This window comes from Sphaerodactylus townsendi, linkage group LG14, assembly GCF_021028975.2.
Source record: "Sphaerodactylus townsendi isolate TG3544 linkage group LG14, MPM_Stown_v2.3, whole genome shotgun sequence".
NCBI classification, from domain to species: domain Eukaryota; kingdom Metazoa; phylum Chordata; class Lepidosauria; order Squamata; family Sphaerodactylidae; genus Sphaerodactylus; species Sphaerodactylus townsendi.
The window spans coordinates 22936182-22951193 of NC_059438.1; the positions used below are offsets into that span (position 1 = coordinate 22936182).

At 50.9% G+C, this 15012-nt stretch overlaps 1 protein-coding gene and 1 long non-coding RNA gene across 2 annotated transcripts in view; one reads left to right on the forward strand and one right to left on the reverse strand.

Moving 5' to 3' along the window:
• Positions 1 to 15012, reverse strand: part of LOC125443295 — a 114598-nt gene that overhangs the window by 69544 nt on the left and 30042 nt on the right. The window lies entirely within an intron of this gene.
• LOC125443363 lies at positions 181 to 12852 on the forward strand. The gene is made up of 3 exons (XR_007246109.1): positions 181 to 332; positions 1150 to 1651; positions 12789 to 12852. It is a non-coding gene; the product is annotated as an uncharacterized LOC125443363 (long non-coding RNA).

Genomic DNA, 15012 nt, shown 5'->3' on the forward strand with positions numbered 1-15012 from the left:
GGCTCCCCCCAAATCCCCCAATCCAAATGGGAAGAAAGGGGGGGGGACACCTCTATCCTCAACTTGCAACACCAGCGATCCCTGAGATACATCATTTCAGCAACTCTAAACCAGTACAGTGGCCGTGCTGGGCAGAGGGGGGCTACTGGTGAGGCGGGGGCGGGGGGAGAATGGAATTCTGTTGAAATCGGAGCCAGCCGCTCGGTGGCCTTTGCTGACAGGGAGCGGATTGCGCTGGGGAGAAAGACGGCTCACATTCCTCCGATTGCCTGGCTCCCTGGCCACGCTGCGCCACAACAAAGGCCGGGCAAAGCGCCCGGGATAAAGAAGGGGTAAGAAAGACATGTAGAGATTTCTCTCTCTTTTTTGTTATCCAGTCTCCAAACTCACATGGCTGGGAGGGACTGGGGGAGGGGGGGAGGAGCCCCATTTTGTCCAGGTAACAAACATGCTGTCTCAAGCAGGGAGCAGCAGTGGAGTAGGAGGTTAAGAGCTGGTGTATCTAATCTGGAGGAACCGGGTTTGATCCCCAGCTCTGCCGCCTGAGCTGTGGAGGCTTATCTGGGGAATTCAGGTTAGCCTGTGCACTCCCACACACGCCAGCTGGGGGACCTTGGGCTAGTCACAGCTTCTCGGAGCTCTCTCAGCCCCACCTACCTCACAGGGCGTTTGTTCTGAGGGGGGAGGGGCAAGGAGATCGTAAGCCCCTTTGAGTCTCCTGCAGGAGAGAAAGGGGGGATATAAATCCAAACTCCTCCTCCTCCTCCTCCTCCTCCTCCTCCTCCTCCTCCTCCTCCTCCTCCTCCTCCTCCTCCTCTTCTTCTTCTTCTTCTTCTTCTTCTTCTTCTTCTTCTTCAAGGGCAATGCTGTGCGTCGTTCCAGTTGAAAATGCATCATCCAAACTCACAACTGTTCCTCATCTTTGCAATCAGGATTGTTATTTTCAGGTTGGCTTCCTGGAGATTTGGGAACAGGGCCGGGGTGGTTTGGAATTTGGGGGAGACAGGAAGCTCCGTAGGGACGCGTTGTCTCAGGCTCCACCCTCCAAAGCGGGTGCCAAGGGATGCACCCAAAGAAATCAGAGAATTCAGCCAAGGCCGTTGCTCTGTGACCTGAGCAGGCTTGTCCTGTACATGTTTTGCATTTCAGAAACACAGGAAAGGGAGCCAAGTGGAGGCGAGCAACGGAGCCAAGGAGGACAAAGTGTTTTCCCTCTAGGAAACCAGCTCGTCTTCCCCTTGGGGGCTTCGCACCTGGAGACAGAGAGATTAAAGAGAAAGTGTTTCTCCTCACTGGGTCACGTTCTGCCAGCTGGAGGGTTTTGTGAAACCTGAAAGCTTATACCCCTTAATAGAACTTAATTCATTGCCAGTATTTGGACGGAAGACCTCCAGGGAATACCAGGTTTGTAACATGGAGGCAGGAAATGGCCAACCACCTCTGAACATCTCATAGTTGAATGCACCACCAGGGGTCGCCAAAAGTCAACTACAGGAAAGGAAGGAAGGAAGGAAGGAAGGAAGGAAGGAAGGAAGGAAGGAAGGAAGGAAGGAAGGAAGGAAGGAAGGAAGGAAGGAAGGAAGGAAGGAAGGAAGGAAGGAAGGAACGCTGCATGACTGACTTGGGGACTCAGGTCAAAGGTCGTTGGAAGGTACAGTATGCAACCCCTCCCCCCTTGTGGAAGCGATGCAGATCTATGTTTCAGCAGTGACCAGGTAGGAGATCTCTCCAGGAATCCTGGATAAGCCGTGTGGTGGAAGGAAGAAGCGGGGAGAAAATGGAAACCGATAAATGTGGGGTTCCAAGACTGGAATTGCACATGTATAATTGAATTGGCTCTAAAGAGCAACCCAGAACGGTTAAACAACGGCAGGCACGCCACGGAGAGGAAGATTTGACTCTCTTACCCTTCTCTGGATCATCCAGTCTGTTTTTAGCAGAGTTGCCAACTCCAGACAGGGAAATTCCTGGAGATTTGGGAGTAGAGCCTGGGTAGGTTACAGTTTAGGGATGGGAAGGAGCTCCACACCATATGATGCCACAGATCTCACTTTCCAAAGCAGCCACATTCTCCAAGGGAAGCGATCTCTGCTGTCCAGAGATTCGTTGCAATTCCGGGAGATCTCCAGGTCCCACCTGGAGATTGGCAATCCGACCGGGAGCCCCAAAGACCTGCACCTGGCTCCCAGGCGTAAACATTTGGGGCCAAGGCAGACGTCTCCCAATATAAGGGAACACAGGACTGCGTCTCTTTTTGCCCCTGGTCAGGAAAGGAAGCTGGAGTTTAATCCTCAGAAAAGAGAGAGAGACCAGAAGTGAAATATTTTATGGGTGGACGATTGGTCAGCAGGAAGGTAGGCACAAACACACCCCAGATAATGTACTGTCGAAGGCTTTCACGGCCGGATTCAACTGGTTGTGGTGGGTTTTCCGGGCTGTGTGGCCGTGGTCTGGTAGATCTTGTTCCTAACGTTTCGCCTGCATCTGTGGCTGGCATCTTCAGAGGTGTATCACAGAGAGAAGTGTGTCACGCTAGGAACAAGATCTACCAGACCATGGCCACACAGCCCGGAAAGCCCACAACACCCCAGAAAATTAGCATCACGTTGCCAGGAACAACTGTCCTGCAAAGCCTCCTGGTACCCAACCAGCCTATTATCCTAGCTCAGTGATGGCGAACCTTTTTGAGACCGAGTGCCCAAATTGCAACTCAAAACCCACTTATTTATTGCCAAGTGCCAACACGCCAATGTAACCCGAATACTGAGGTTTCAGTTTAGAAAAAACGGTTGACTTCGAGGCCTGTGTTACTCGGGAGTAAGCTTGGTGGTAGTCGGAGGCTTTGCTTTGAAGCAACTGTGCAATTCTTCCAATGGGTGAATCACGACCCTAGGAGGGTTTACTCAGAAGCAAGCCCCATTACCAGCAACCGAGCTTACTCCCAGGTAAAGGATTGCATTTTAGTTCTTTGCATGAAAATCATGGGGTTTAACAGAGCTTAACAGGGTTACCTACACTGCTTCCCCAAAACTAGGTCTTAGGTTTAATGCTAATATTCAAGCCCAGCGGCCCAGGCCAGTCTAGATGTGGGGGGGGGGGGCACTCTGGGCGTGCCCACAGAGAGGGCTCTGAGTGCCACCTCTGGCACCCGTGCCATAGGTTCGCCACCACTGTCCTAGCTCTAACGACCAGGAGCAGGAGAGTCATCTAATGGCTAATAAACGAAGAGGGCGACCAAATCTCCCCCACAAGAAGCCCCAAATAAGTCCCTTCAGCTCAGCCAAAGGCAGTGATGGCGAATCTTTTTAGAGACGGCGAGTGCAGAAGCCAGGGCAGAAGCGAGGGAAACTGCACCTGGAGACCGCGTGCCCTGCGCTCTGTGCCACTTTCACGCCCATGCCCTGCCTGGAATGCCCGGGAATGTCCCGAAACACTCCCCCGCTTCGCCCCTAAAAACACCCTCTTCACTCTCCCCGTGGAGTTGCCATGGGCCCCAGTGCGTGTTCGTGCACCCCTAAGCCTCCTTTGGCCAAGTGCCACTACCCAAGTGCCCAAATTGGGGAGACACAAAGAGGGCTCTGAGTGCCACCTCTGGCACCCGTGCCATAGGTTCGCCACCACTGGCCTAAGGGGAACGGCCTTGGCGGCTGCAGCCTCGAAGTTTCCCAAAGAGCCACATGCAGGGAAGGCCTTCTAATCCCTCTTTCCCCGGCTGTTATTCTTTGGCGCTGCGAATAGCAGCATCTTGATCCCGTCGCTTCTTTCCATGGGAGGAGCTCCAGCCCAGCAGCAGAGCGCATTCCTCGCATGCACAAGGTCCCCTCCCGGGACCTCAGTTGCGGGATCTCGGATAGCACGGCTGGGAAAGGCCGGTCTCTGCCTGACACCCTGGAGAACCCCTGACATTCAGAGTCCTGCTGGGCCAGGGGGAGCAACAGCCATTAAGCATAAGCGACGCCTTTGCCCAGGACCAGGCCAAGTTCAGGTCCACGCACCTCCCAGTTAAAGCTGATCTGGGCCAAAGGGCCGCGGTGCAGAACACGATGACCCGCGGCGACCACACTGGGTGAGGCAGAGTCATGTGACAGACGACGGCTTCCTATACTCACACGCACATGGGGGGGGGGGCGCAAACCCCAGGTGGCAAGAGGGCTAGATACTCAGCTGTCTCTCCCAGCCTTCTGCAGATGCTGCGCTCTTTCTTGTGGGTAAACAGCATTTGTGGCAGCCAAAGGATTTCTCTCTGTTTTCTCCCTCCTTTGCCCCACCGCTGGCTGAGCTCTTTCGCTTTTTAAGTAGCCGCACAGAAAGCGTGATTAAGCACAACAATTCACCAGAGCGGTGTAAAGGATAATAGCGGTGGACTCTAATCTGGAGAACCAGGTTTGATCCCTCGTTCCTACGCACGAAGCCTTGGGCTGGTCACAGTTCTCTCAAGACTCTTTCAGTCCCACCTACTTCACAAGGTATCTGTTGTGGGGAGAGGAAGGGAAGGAGTTTGTAAGTCGCTTGGAGACTTCTTACAGTTGAGAAAAGCAGCAGTGGCGTAGAAGGTTAAGAGGTTGTGTATCTAATCTGCAGAACCGGGTTTGATTCCCAGCTCTGCCGCCTGAGCTGTGGAGGCTTCTCTGGGGAATTCAGATTAGCCTGTACACTCCCACACACGCCAGCTGGGTGACCTTGGGCTAGTCACAGTTCTTCGGAGCTCTCTCAGCCCCACCCACCTCACAGGGTGTTTGTAGTGAGGGGGGAAGGGCAAGGAGATTGTCAGCCCCTTTGAGTCTCCTGCAGGAGAAAAAGGGGGGATATAAATCCAAACTCCTCCTCCTCCTCCTCCTCCTCCTCCTCCTCCTCCTCCTCCTCTTCTTCTTCTTCTTCTTCTTCTTCTTCTTCTTCTTCTTCTTCTTCTTCTTCTTCTTCTTCTATAGCTTCATCTGCTGGATTTCCACTCTTTTTATAAATAGATTTTTTTCCCCCTGTAGCACTCAGCTGTTAAAAGCACAGGAGCCCAGCCAGAAATAAAGCTGGCAACTGCAGACTATAAAACTGTTATAACATCACAAGCTCAGGAACTGTACTGCTGTAACGCGGACGCGTACAGGAAACCCGAGGAAAACTGTGGACCGGCACGCACATTCCCCCCCCCCCCACTAGCAGCCCCACCCCTCCTAGCCTCTCTTTCCCCTTCTGTGCGCCCCCCCCCCCCAACAGCATTCCTGCAAGGTAACGCAAAGTTAGGCACAAGCAGGAAGACAATCCGAGGACTATGCCGCCTCCCCTCCGCCAGATGTGCATTAATAAAGCAGCTGCCCTCTAAGCTAATAAGGTCAGTTACTGGCTCCAGCGAGACGAGAAAACAAGCCGGGACTTGGCAGGCGCGCAGCTCCGGCTTGGCACTCGCTGAGCCTTGGCTTCCTGAATTCTTGAAGCATCAAGAGCGGCAAAGAGGGGGGGGGGAAGTGGTGAAAAATAAGCATCCGAACAAAACCCCAGCCGTCTCCATCGCTCCCCCCCCCCCGCCCGCCCCACCTCGCTCCTGCCAGTTTCTTCCCCGTGGCCTCTAAATAAGATGCTTCCCTTGAACCACAGCGAGGAGTCTGGCAGGGAAGGCTGCCCTGCGGTCGAAAGCACCCAAAGGCCGGTGGAAGGGGGAGAAGGAGACGCAGGCGAAGAGGGACAGGCAGACCTTTGCGCTGACAGCCGGCACGAACGCCCTGTGAGTGGGAGGAGAGGGGACAGAGTCCTGCGCTCAGAGGGCAGGGGGAAACTGGGGGGGCTATCCTGGGGGGGGGTACGGGTTCCATTTCGGGCATCTGCTTTCATCTGCACATCTTCAGGCATCTGCTTTCATCTGCATACCTGGAAAACCTGAACTTCACAAAAAGCAACAGTGCCTCTGGGCATGTGCAGAGTACCTTCTCCACCGTCCATAAGCAACTCCATGTATTCCACAGATAAATGTCCTGCCCTGTTTTGGGAAAGGAGGGGGAAATCAAAAGGGGGTTAGGAAAAAGGCACACACTGGGTTAAGAGCAGCAGTGGCGTAGGAGGTTAAGAGCTCATGTATCTAATCTGGAGGAACCGGGTTTGATTCCCAGCTCTGCCGCCTGAGCTGTGGAGGCTTATCTGGGGAATTCAGATTAGTCTGTGCACTCCCACACACGCCAGCTGGGTGACCTTGGGCTAGTCACAGCTTCTCGGAGCTCTCTCAGCCCCACCTACCTCACAGGGTGTTTGTTGTGGCGAGGGGAAGACAAGGAGATTGTCAGCCCCTTTGAGTCTCCTGCAGGGAGAGAAAGGGGGATAAATCCAAACAACTCCTCCTCTCCTCCCTCCTCCTCCTCCTCTCTCCTTCTTCTTCTTCGCTCTTCTTCTTCTTCAGAATCTGGGGTAAGTTCCTGGGGTCAAGTAACTTCATTTTGGGGCAAGGAATCTGCTTCCGTTCCCCCAAGCTGCCTTCATCCCAGAAAACACAAATGTTGCAGAAAGTAGGGCCTTCTGGGCAAGTGCAGAGTACTTTTTTCTCCAGCACCCATCTAAAGCAACTGCACAGAGTCCACGATTATCTTGAGGGATTGGGAGCCGGGCTTCTAAGGAGATATGATTTCCAGGCAAGAATCTCTTTAATCAACAAAGCCCTGCCCAGGGACTCAGAGTCCAGTGACTGACCAGAGTTTGCATTGGATCGGCATACGAAAGCAGGGAAGGCACCAGCCCGAACGCCATGAGGAGGCGGAGCCACCGAGACGAGCGATGTTAGCTCTTTGGCTGGCTCTTTGTCCTTCAGAAACTCCCAGTCAACAGAGGCTGAAATAGGTACAAGGACAAACTCTTTCTACTCTCAGATTCTGCAGATAAATGAGGCTGCCTGGATGGTGAGATTTAATTCAAGTCCTCTTCTTCTCTGTAAGTTAGCAGTTCTCGGTCGCCCAAGAACCAGGTCCCAAGCACCAGGCCTTTAACTTTCGGCAGCCCTGCTTTCTGATCCCAAATGGGTCAAATCTCTAGCAGCTTTTAATTCCTCACTCCCCCAAGGCTGTATAGCACATCAGCTAGCAAAAAAAGGCAGAGCAAATTCTGCCCCCAAGGTAAACTGGATTACTCTTTCCAGCCTGCATACATATTATGCAAAACTGAGTCAGTTGACATGCATTTGTTCTGCATAAATTTATTCCTGCAAAGAGAGGGCCGTCCCGAAGAAGAGAGAAAAATAGTGGGATGTATGGCACAGGAAGCTCCTCCCCGACCACCCCTGCAAATTCATTTTAATTTTTACATGCACACTCCAGTCACAAGAACGACATTGCACGCCAAGTGCAATCAAGCTTTTCTCTGTGGTTTCAGCCCACACTATTTTGTGCAGCATCTTTTTTCACAGCTCAAGAGCTAGGAATTTGTTTTAATAGGGAAGCTGTGAAGTAGCTTTTTCAGCTAAACTTTCAAGCAGGATGGATGCGTGCATTGACTGGCACTCGGGTACAGCGCAATTGTAGCACACACACTGACACAAAATAAATCAAGCATCGACGTTACTGAGCGCTGCGTGAAGACACATCCTAGCACGTTCAAGGGTTTAACTTTTGTCTCCCCCCATAAAATGTAGGGATGACTCACAGAGACTGGCAACTCTGCTTGACTTATAAGTACTTGAGCCACAAATATGCACACACGGAGTCTACTTGGAATGAGTCTACTGAACACATACATAGGCCCCAATTAAGAACCTTCTTCCCCAAATCCCCCCAACACTCTCACATACATGCAACAATAACTATGCATTTTATGTTTAGGGGTCATAGAATCATAAAGCTGGAAGAGGCCCTAAGGGCCATCAAGTCCAACCCCTGCAATGCAGGAACACACACAATCAACAAAGCACTGCCCTTGACAGATGGCCACCCAGCTCCTCTCTTCCAACAACACCTCCGAAGAAGGAGACTCCACCACACGTTTCGAGGTAGGTGGAATTCCATTGTCGAACAGCCCACACTGTCAGGAAGTTTTTTTCTCCTGATGTTTAGGGTGGAATCTCTGTTCCTTCCCCTTGAACTCCATGACTCCTGGTAATATCTCTAGTCTCTGGGGCGACAGAAAACAAGCTTGCTCCCTCACCAACACTTTGACATCCTTTCAAATATATGTCACCTCTCAACTTTCTCTGCACCAATCTAAACATCCCCAGCTCCCCTAATCTTTTCTCCCTCAGTAGGGCAGAGACTCCAGACCTTTTACCATTTTAGTCGCCCTCCTCTGGACCCGCTCCAGATTGTCAACATCCTTATCCTTAGAAATTGTGGCTTCCAGAACTGTACACAATATTCCATGTGAGGTCTCTACCTAATGCAGAAATAGAGAGGTACAAATTACATCCCTCGATCTGGACACGATACTCTCTATTGATACAGCCCAGGAATCGCATTGGCTTCTCTTGGCTGTCAAAGATCATCACTGCTGACTCATGGTCAGTTTGTGGTCTACTAAGACTCCCAGATCCCTTTCGCATGCAGTGTTGTCAAGGGTCCTCAACCTTTTTGAGCCTGTGACCCCCTTTGTCATTCTGACAAAGCATGGTGAGTGCAGCCACAAAGTGGCAGTCATGAAATGGCTGCATCAGGAGGCAGATCCAGCTATGCCGCAGCTGCCACAGCTTCTCTCCCGGGACATAGCAAAGACCCTTGTGCTGTGGAGGCAGCTGCTATCTTTTCAAAAAATCTGCACAGCCAATCAAATCTCCCCTGGTCCACCAGAGGCCTTGCTGGGTAATAGTCCCGCCCACTTTCTAAGACCACTTGACAGGCACCAGTAAAGTCCCGCCCACTTTCTAAGACCACTTGACAGGCACCAGTAAAGTCCCGCCCACTTTCTAAGACCACTTGACAGGCACCAGTAAAGTTCCACCCACTTTCTAAGACCACTTGACAGGCACCAGTAAAGTCCCGCCCACTTTCTAAGACCACTTGACAGGCACCAGTAAAGTCCCGCCCACTTTCTAAGACCACTTGACAGGCACCAGTAAAGTCCCGCCCACTTTCTAAGACCACTTGACAGGCACCAGTAAAGTCCGCCCACTTTCTAAGACCACTTGGCAGGCACCAGTAAAGTCCCGCCCACTTTCTAAGACCACTTGGCAGGCACCAGTAAAGTCCCGCCCACTTTCTAAGACCACTTGGCAGGCACCAGTAAAGTCCCGCCCACTTTCTAAGACCACTTGGCAGGCACCAGTAAAGTCCCGCCCACTTTCTAAGACCACTTGACAGGCACCAGTAAAGTCCCGCCCACTTTCTAAGACCACTTGGCAGGCACCAGTAAAGTCCCGCCCACTTTCTAAGACCACTTGGCAGGCACCAGTAAAGTCCCGCCCACTTTCTAAGACCACTTGACAGGCACCAGTAAAGTCCCGCCCACTTTCTAAGACCACTTGGCAGGCACTAGTAAAGACATTGATATCCCCACCATGCCCATGAGCACGTCATTGGGGCCCCCTGGACTACAGTGAAACCTTAAGGAGAGGTACTCCATGTCTAAGCCCATTCATTTCAATAGGCTTAGACTGGGGCAACTTTGCATAGGACTGTACTGCCAGAGGTGGGTCTGCACTCTGCACATGTTCAGAAGCACCAGCCCCTTAAGAGCCCAGCCTGCCTTCTAAGACAAATCCCCCCACCCGACCCCGCACTTTCTGCAACCGGGCCCCCTCCTGCCAGTATCTGGGCTTGGCTCCTAACGCCCCAGGACGCTGCTCCATCCAAGCACGCTTTATTGGCTAGTAAAAGCTCCCCGGGAAAGGGGGGCGTCTGCTGTTATCACCACATATTTTCCCAGCAGTTTCACCTCAGCGAGCAGCCCCAACCACCGCCCGCACCCAGCGTGGCGCCTGAAACTCCCTTTGTTTTACTATTATAAAGCAAGCCAGATGCTGGCTGTAATCCTCCCAGCTGGAGAGGATTTGCAAACACGTTAGGCGCAGGCAGAGCTATTCCGAGGCAGCCCCTCCGCGCTACTGCGGTGCTCCGCAACGGCCTTCTCCATCTGCTGCCTATGAAAGGGTATCCCGGCCTGTAATTGGCTTCTTATGTCCAGATTAGGAGCAGACAAGGTGTCTCTCCGTTCCCTCCCCAGCCATCTGCGGCCACGCCAGCCACCAGTCAGGGCCTGTGAGAGAGCCTAGGGTCCCGTGGAAATGAACGGGGGGGGGGGGGGGAGAGACGGGAAGGAGGGCATTTGGCCCAGGAGTCAGCACCAAAGGCTGCCGCAGCACAGAGCCCTCCATCTGGAAAAGACAGGGCTGGTCTATTCTCTGGGCTCGAGGACCTTTCAGACAAACGGCTTCACCCGTTTCTGTCAGTCGATCCAGATGGACAACCAGAGCGAGGGGGGGGGGGCGGGAAGCCTTCTCTTGCAAGCGGCAAGTCGAAAACAGATGTTGCGGCTGAGCCAAGACGTCCAGAAGATTTAAGCTCTTCAGGAAAACCGCACAAGCCCCAAGAAGTGTGAGTCACGATTCATCAAACAAGCTTGTGGGAGCCAGGAATCGGCCGGCCAGCTGTGGAGCTGAGAAGTCCAGGGGTTCAGACTCCTGCTTTGGCCTTGAGATTTCGCACTCAGGGCCCAATCCCCTATTCCGGAACTCTCGGCATTCCCTCCAAAATTAAAACAAACAAACAAGGAAGCTGCTAGTCCATACGGATGCAGAGAAAAGTTTGCGGAAACAGGGGCAGTTCCTGGTAAATCCTGAGAAACGCAGGTCTGTGAAAAACCTTGCAGGATAGAGTGTAGGCTAGGCAGCAAGGTCTAAAGCAGTGGTGGCGAACCTATGGCATGGGTGCCAGAGGTGGCACTCGGAGCCCTCTCTGTGGGCACGCACAGAGTGCCCCCACACACACACACATCTAGGCTGGCCTGGGCCACTGGGCTTGATTATTAGCATTAAAACTAAGTTTTGGGGAAGCAGTGTAGGTAACCATGTTAAGTGCTGTTAAACTCCACTGATTTTCATGTGAAGAACTAAAGTGTGATCCTTTACCTGGGAGTAAGCTTGGTTGCTGGCAATGGGGCTTGCTTCTGTGTAAACCCTCGTAAGGTCGTGATTCACCCGTTGGAAGAGTTGCACAGTTGCTTCAAAGCAAAGCCACTGACTACCACCAAGCTTACTCCTAAGTAACGCACGCCTCGGAGCCAACGAAAACCTCAGTATTCTGGTTAAATTGCCGCATTGGCACTTTGCGATAAATAAGTGGGTTTTGGGTTGCAATTTGGGCACTCGGTCTTGAAAAGGTTCGCCATCACTGGTCTAAAGCTTTGACATCCAAAACCCAACTTTCCTCCACAATACCTCTTTGCCCCCTTCACATCCATCTAGTAATCATGCATTTATGGGGTGGGAGGGGATAGCTATTCAGTGGTGGGCGTGCACTCTCATATGTTCAGAACCACTGCGACCTTCAGTACTGACCTGGTCATCAATACAGACAAGACCCAAGACTATTATTCTCAGAACTTGAGACCCTCCTATGTCCCACCTCCTCCTGATCTCTGCATCCTCCCCCTCTTTCTATGCCTCCAGAGCTTGCCTAAAGACCCCCAAATGTTATTTGCTAATACATTCATCAAAAGAATCAAATAAGTGTCCTTTTGAAAATTTTGCATGCATGATCAAGAAAAGGCTAAAAGATTGTGCCCGTGTAATGATGGCTCAGTTGAATCTCCGGCCCACCAATTACTACACTGTCTCGGATTTAAGGAAATCAGATCCAAGTATGTGAATCTTACCCCTTTACATTTACCCAATCTCCCCGATTTAATTAGATTACACTACTTGTTGGACAATCCTGATCCTTCTCTCTGTATGATAGTGGCAGACTTTCTCCTGGAAATTACTAAATGCCAGTAGATTTCCTTCGACTTAACATTTATTTCCTGTATCGTATATGCTTTTTAATCTGTTTTTTTATTATTGTTGTACTGCTGTCTACGCCAATAAAGGCATGCATGATCCTGATCACGGTATTTGGGTTCCGTGTGCATATGCATGGGAGCACATGAGAGGCAGTGTGGAGTAGTGGCTAAGAAAGGTAGACTCCAGTCTGGAGAACAGGGTTTAATTCAGTGGTGGGATTCAGCAGGTTCACACCACTTCGGCAGAACCGGTTGTTAAAAAGGTGCTCGTAAACAACCGCTTGTTAAATTATTTGAATCCCACCACCGGAACCAGTTGTTAAATTATTTGAATCCCATCAGTGGTTTCATTCTCCACCCCTCCACATGGGCTACACTCTGTTCCACATAAAGATGACAGTCTGGTCAGTGGAGGTGCAGCGGTTGAGAAAGACGTATGCGTCCGCATTAGGATATAGTCCCAAACAAACATGAGAATTATCGAAGCCTTTCACGGCTGGATTCAAACTGGTTGTGGTGGGTTTTCCAGGCTATGTGGCCGTGGTCTGGTGGATCTTTTTCCTAACGTTCCACCAGACCACGGCCACACAGCCTGGAAAACTCACCACAACCACGAGAATTATCATTCATTTCAATGCACTGCCTTTGTCAAAACCATTGTTTTGTGCATTATTGAACAGTAGCAGTAAAATCCATTGTGAAGCAATACAACAGGCTCTAAAGACAGCTGTTGGCGGAAGGCGCAGCAGCGAGACAGCGTCTGCTTAAATCGGTAGGGAACCAAGTCACTTGGCACCCATCGCTAAAGGTTCTCTGGAACAGGTTACTTTGGAAAAAATGTTCTGTTTCAACTTGTAATTGTACCACTAATATTAAATGTGTTTATATTACAGGTCTGTTTTCCCATCCAAATTACCAAGAAGACAGGAAACATACAAAGAAAATTGCTTCAACTAAGTTTTAATGTTTTGTGTCTTATTTACACCCACTTGAAGTTTGTACATGCATCACAGATATCCAGGCCCTACCTGGAGGTTGGCAAGCCTGGTACTGAATGTTTTCTGGTATGTGTCTGACTTTGTCGAAGGGAGTGGAAATAGGCTGGGCAGACAGATCTGATGAGGGCGTGAGGGGGTCACCTCTGGCGTAGGAGGTTAAGAGCTCATGTATCTAATCTGGAGGAACCGGGTTTGATTCCCAGCTCTGCCGCCTGAGCTGTGGAGGCTTATCTGGGGAATTCAGATTAGCCTGTGCACTCCCACACATGCCAGCTGGGTGACCTTGGGCTAGTCACAGTACTTCTGAGCTCTCTCAGCCCCACCTACCTCACAGGGTGTTTGTTGTGAGGGGGGAAGGGCAAGGAGATTGTAAGCCCCTTTGAATCTCCTACAGGAGAGAAAGGGGGGATATAAATCCAAACTCCTCCTCCTCCTCCTCCCCCTCCTCCTCCTCCTCTTCTTCTTCTTCTTCTTGATCCCAGGTGGAGGTTTTTCACACCACCTGACCTTTTCAGCTGGAGATGCCTGGAATCAAACCTGGGACTTCCTGCATATCAAACAGATGTTCTGTCACTGAGACACAGCCCCTCCCCACGTGGTCGTCATCATGAAGACTTTCCATCAGGCCTGGCGCTCTGTGGCTGCAACTCAGTTGCCAGATTTGTGCAGATGCCAGATTTGGACAGGCAGGAGACTGAAAAAAACCCTCCAAATATAAATACATTATTTCCTTGAACTGAAACGACACTGGTGTGCAGCGTGGCGTAGTGGTTAAGAGCAGGCGGATTCTAATCTGGAGAAGTGGGTTTGGCTCCTCACTCTTCCACCTGAGTGGCAGAGGCTTATCTGGTGAACCAGATGTGTTTTCGCACTCCCACATTCCTGCTGGGTGACCTTGGGCAAGTCACAGTTCTCTCAGGACTCTCTCAGCCCCACCTACCTCACAAGGGGTGTCTGTTGTGGGGAGAGGAAGGGAGAGGAGCTTGTAAGCCACCTTGAGTCTCCTTACAGGAGAGAAAGGTGGGGTATAAATCCAAACTCTTCTCTTCTCTCTTCTATTCACCCCACTGGGAAAACATGCATGTACCGATGGTTATACTAAATTTCCCCAGTGGAGCAAACAGCGTCCATTTCAGGTCAGGAAAACAGTGCGGTGGGAAGGGGGAGGTCCCATTTGGATGGGCCCAATATGAACGGGCCCACAGAACATCCAGATCTGGTGACTTGACCACAAAGGCGACACAAATCACTCTATAACATGAGAATCAGCCCTAAAACAGCTGTGCTCTCAAGTCACAGCTGCCTTGTGGCCACCTCGCAGGGTTTCCAAGGCAGGAAACATTCAGAGGTGGTTTGCCGTCTTCCCACCCGACTCAGGACACCCACCCACCCCTTGACTTTTTCCGGGGGACTACTACAGCTCCCTGGGGAAGATGCATCTTCACTACCCCAGAGACAAAACAACCAACTGTAAGTGTCAAGAGACAGTAGGATAACAAACGGAGGTCCCTTAAGGGTCATTCCCCAACAACACTGCATTGGAGGGGCTGGGAAGGTCGGAGAGAAAGATTCAAAATGTTAACGTGGGTTAATACACAAAGAGTTTCATGAGCCAAACGTTAAGGGGGATGGGACTGAAGCAAAAGCAACCAACCTTAGAGCAGGGATTAAAGAAACGACAGGGGTAATTCAACTTGACAGGCTAAAAAGATAAGAAGCAATTCGCCACTAACTAAAGCTCCGCACCGAAAACGCAAAAATAAAAGTGCCAGACGGAGGAGAAAGTAGAATTCCTTCAAAACTCTCCTGCTGGCTTCATTTTTATGCATTTTTTCCCCCAAAAGACATCTTGGAAGCCTGTATCCAACAGGTGAGGCGTGGACCTGTTAAAACAAACAGATGAACTGTACCTATTCTGCGATCTATTTCCACAATTAAAAAAAATATAATAACAATTTAATTGGAAAATTCCCAAATGGTTGGCAAGATTTACAAAGAGCCAATTTGATCCAAAACTATGCAGGAAATTTACACTGTTACCGTGTTTCCCCGAAAATAAGATAGTGTCTTATATTAATTTTTGCTCCCAAAGATGCGCTATGTCTTATTTTCAGGGGAT